The sequence below is a fragment of the Cupressus sempervirens genome, chromosome 2 (assembly GCF_028749045.1).
Source record: "Cupressus sempervirens isolate cs-2001-9-10 chromosome 2, ASM2874904v1, whole genome shotgun sequence".
NCBI classification, from domain to species: domain Eukaryota; kingdom Viridiplantae; phylum Streptophyta; class Pinopsida; order Cupressales; family Cupressaceae; genus Cupressus; species Cupressus sempervirens.
The window spans coordinates 317,519,097-317,524,448 of NC_143119.1; positions in this window are offsets into that span (position 1 = coordinate 317,519,097).

Genomic DNA, 5,352 nt, shown 5'->3' on the forward strand with positions numbered 1-5,352 from the left:
ATTGAAGCTTACTTTTAACTCATCTACAATGGTTCATGAACTATGTGAATTGTCCATTTTTATCTATTCTTAGGTTGTTTTCTTTCAGCCCTTTTTTCCCCCTAATATAAGGTGAATTTGGTGCTCATATGCTATGACAACACCTCCTCTAATGCAAGTAAGCTAGTTTTACACTATTCAAGCAATAGCAAGTCATTCACATCAAGATTAAACATAGACTATGTCATACAATTATCAATGCCATTGACGAAATATTTGAATTGAGATTCTTATTGAATACATTGTAGACATGTAGTGTTGTAATGTATGTTGAATTCTAGATAGCTAGTAGGTTTTTAGCATCTAAAGCTCTTTTGGAAGCTGCCAATGGGAACATTGCTAGAAAATGAATTTATTTATTTAGTTGTGTTGTAATTTATTTATAACAACTACAAAATTTTAAATATAGACATCATAAGCATTTATTTACTTCTTACAAATCATAATGAAGAAAAAGCATTAAGTTACCTTTAAGAATTAGTATGTCAACCTTCCATTTCTATTAAACTAAAATATTATTGTACAAAAATTATATTTTTAAGCTTCTTTATCACAACTTGAATAAATGACAATTGATTACAAATACTTTTCATTTGGTGAATCATTTGCAAAAGTGACTAATATTACTATTCAAACTCATTATACTTATTTCTTACCAAACGTTAATTCCAAACCCATTATACTTAATCCTACCCTTTTTCTTATCCCCCACCATATTCAATTCTACTTTTATCTTGTGTAAACTAAAAATGCAAATGGCGGGAACTATGATGCTTTAAAAAATGAGATACCTTCTTAGTAATAATATTACAGACGAGACTTAATAAAATGGTAGTGGCCTTAACAACTTTTCAAATATATTTGAAAATAAAAGATATAAAAAATTTAATGAAAAATTATGTAAATAATGTATATTTAGAATTTTTAAGAATTTTAATTATTATTATTATTTTTCCATGCTTATATTTATATTTAGTAGATTATATTTGATGGATGGAAGTCATTAGCAAGGAAGAATCGTCAGCTAGTAGATGGTTTTTGACTCTTGATCAGGCATTATTTGGCAGAGATTATGAAATATACTAAGACAATGTAATAATTAGTGGTATGCCCCTGTTTTGATTGCAATAAAAACAAGTTAATGAGTTCACTGGGGTATGCCCCTTTTAAAAATGTAATAATATAGGACATTTGTCCCAGGCTAGACTAGAGGTTTTCTTTTGTGTTCTTTCCTACTAGTGCCCATTTGAATGGAGTAAAATTATTGTAATTTATTCTTTTAATTAATAAAATTTATCAAGGCCTTGGCCACTTAACGATCAAAGAAAATATTTATTATATTTTAATTTTTATGTGCATTTGGTTATATTAATGAATTGAAATTGAGAACATAATCTAATTTAGAATATAAATTAATTTATAAAACTATCAAAATAAATAATAGTAGGTTATATGATGATTATCCATTCTACTATTAGTCTAATTCAATTATAGGTATAGTGTTTTTCTATATTTAAGTTTATTTAACTTCTATTTTGTTAATTGTTTTAACAAGGTATAGTGTTTTATTAGGTAGAAAAACAAAATATATATTATGATATTATAAATAATTAATCTACCTATTTATTGTTCAAATTGAAATTAACTTTTAAAATTCAATCTTATAACTTAAATTTAATTTTAGTTGATTTTGTTAAAACTATTTTTATTTATTAATACACTAAAAAGTTGATAAACAAAATGTGTACATTTTTAGTCCTTAAATTTAATATAAAACCAGTGTGAAATTGGATTAATAATATTTTGTTACTAAAATCTCTTTGAAAGTACAATATTTTTAGTAGGAATAAATACTTGCATAATCTTATAAAAAAATAGAATTCTCCTCTTTAGAATTTTTTTCCTTTAAAAAAGGTTTAATATATTCAATGTAATTTTACTTTATGTTAACATATTTTTTATTACATATTTTTACTTCAATCTTCATTTGTTGTTGGATTTGACTTTAACATTTTAAATCATTTTAAAATGTTCTATTTGCCTCAAAATTATACTAATAATATTTTTATTTAAAATAATTAGTTAGATTTAAATATTTTTTAAGAGTTAAACTACATTTGTCGACTAGTAATTTCTAGTGATCTATTATGTAGTCGGTATAGATTAAAGACATTTTCTCCTTTTATTATTCAAATGGACACAATGATTATAAATTTGATCATTTTTAGGTGATCTAATATGTTGTCATTACACACTAAAGTCAAAAAATGAAACATTATTTAAAATTTTGATTAATTAATAAATATGATCAAAACAAATAATAAGTTACATGGATTTCTTAGGTGATTACCAATCCTACTATTTCTCTTATTCAATTCTAGATAAAATTGTAAAAAAATATTATGCAGTCAAAGCCTATTTGACTTGCTATTTGATCTATAATTTTATGTACAAACTATATGCTTTATTAGGTAGAAAGATAAATTATATATATTATAGTATAGGAAATAACCACTCTACTAATTTGTCCATTGAAAATTGTTATGTTTTAACCTTGTAGTAACTGTAAAAATTTTAATATGTATTTTTTTATACTATTGAGAGATTGGACACATATACTTATTTTTGCTATTTTAAAATTCTTGATAGTAGAAAAAAATAAATTATTATACCACTTTGAAAATTTCACCTTTAGCATATTTCGTCTTTAAAAAGACTTGATATATATGTATAATTACACCTTATTTTAGCATTTTTTTATTAATATAAATTGACTTAGCTACATATATTTTTACTTGGAATTGACTTGGATGTTTTTTATTATTTGAAAAATGACCTATATGCCTCAAAAAGTATATATACATATATTCAAGAGTTAGCTACATAGATGTTAGTCATTTCTAGGTTTTCTAATATGTAGTTGATTTTACAATAAAAACAATTGTACCTTTACAATACAAATGAAAACAATGATTATTAATCTAGTCCTATTTTTAGATGATCTAATATGTTGTCATTGTACAATTAATTCTCCTCTTTTATAATCTAATGTTCATAGTATTTATAATTTATACTTAAACGATATTTGAATAGACTCATATTTTTCATATTTTAGTATTTGACTTTTAGTTTTTAATCAATTTAAATTATGTTAAAAAGAATTTTCATTATAACTTATGTCAATTTAAACAATTATTACATATGAAAGGAATGATAAATGTAACTCATCACCCTCTAATCTATTTCATAGATAAAATATCAAAATTAGAGTGTTCATTCCATTTATCATTTAATCTTCTGTTCACTTAAAATTTGGATTATAAAAAATATTTCTAAGTAATTTTTAGAATATAGTGAATTTTAATTTGAAGTGTCTCACTAATAGAATGAACAAGAGTATTAACAACATGTAGAAATAAAATTACAACTATATGACTTAAAATAATAAGTACATGAGCTACAAATGAAAATATTTTATTGAAGAAGAAATAGGAAAAAGTTAGAAGTGCATGTTTGTTCAAGAAAACAATGTCTAAAATAAAATTTGGACATTGAGAAGAGTGCCTTCAAAAACATTTATCTAATTGTACGCATTTTTTTAAAATCATACCCTTTGCCTACATATGAATGCAACTAGTTGGACCTAGGAACTAATATAAAAAATTTCCTAGATGTGGTTCTATACAGAATCAAAGGGGTCTAAAAAGTAATGATGTGAAAAAAAATATCTTTTCACTATTCAACAATATGAAAATTTTGTCTCGACTTCTCAGATGAGAAAAAAGTGTATTTAGCCATGGAGAATACCATAGATATCAATTCTGAACTGATGTCTATTTAGCATGTATATCTAATTGAAATAGATATTTGTTCTAAATGCTACTATTGATTATGCAATAGGTTTCAAAAATATATAAAATATTATATTATTGTACATATATAAAAATATAATCAATTGTGGAACACCACTTTCACACTATGCATTAAGAAAAGAGGACAAGGGGGTCCTAAAATATAATCCCTTTTTAGATAAAAACTAGATCAATAGTACTCAAATAGATGTAGGGGTGCTAAAGAAAGATTTACACCTAAGAGAATGTATTAATTTTAAGGTCATTTTTTTTTCCTTTGGAGGTGTTCTTTTATGTTTAATTTAATACAAAAGAGATATAATGTATATGCAAGGAAAGTTAAGTAAACACTTATGTAATGATAAACAACAAGATATCAGATATAGTATACCAAAATAAGTGTCATAGAGGGGGGATTGAGTGAATGTGTGTGTGTGTGTGTGTGTGTGTGTGTGTGTGTGTGTGTGTGTGTGTGTGTGTGTGTGTGTGTGTGTGTGAGAGAGAGAGAGAGAGAGAGAGAGAGAGAGAGAGAAGAGAGAGAGGAGAGAGAGAGAGAGAGAGAGAGAGAGAGAGAGAGAGAGAGAGAGAGAGAGAGAGACTAATAATAAGAGATATTAGAGGTTGCATTTTATATCTTAAAAAAACCCTAACTAATTATATGAAAAACTAGAACATAATGGGATCTAGAATCCCAAGACCTGTGATTTTTGACCATGAAGGTTTGAGTGCTCATGGGATAGGCCAAATTTATGCAACATGTAATAGTATAGATTTAAATTAAGGTGACCTATACCTTTGAGGGATAAATTTGGAGGGCTCAAATCTATGACAAAATTATTGTATCTTCATATCTACTTTTTTTGAATCTGCACCTACATACAAGAGAAGGGAATTTTTTTAATGGAAAGGCGATTACTTTGATCAAGCCCTTAGTTGTAAATTAACCTCTAAGTAAATTAATTAAAGAATGTAAACAATATAAATGTAAGTATAAAAACTCTTGTACATGGGTATACATCCAAAATATCCATGAAGATATATGTTGAAATGTAGAATGCAAGATGTAGGATGCCTCCACTTCATGTAGTAGATCAACACTTGTTCCAAATAATTAAATCATGGATGTATAAATGAATAACTAATCAGAATAAATATTTTAGATCTTCTCCCTTGATGGAAAACTCATTTTCTTCCTATGAAGAAAGAAAACTAGATTGATAGAAGGAAGTGTTTCAATGCTTGATGGATGGAATGCTAGCTTGATTGAACTTTGTGAATGCATAATAGCTTGATTTATTGAGATGTTGGAAGGATTAGTTGTGCATGTGTGGATTTGGATGTGAAAATAAGAGGAGAAACTTTATTTTATATAGGTTTTGGGGGTTAATTTTTGGAAAGCTAACTTCATGAAGAGGCAAAAGAAGAATAACGTGTCATTGGGCCCCAAAACCCTTTAAAATTT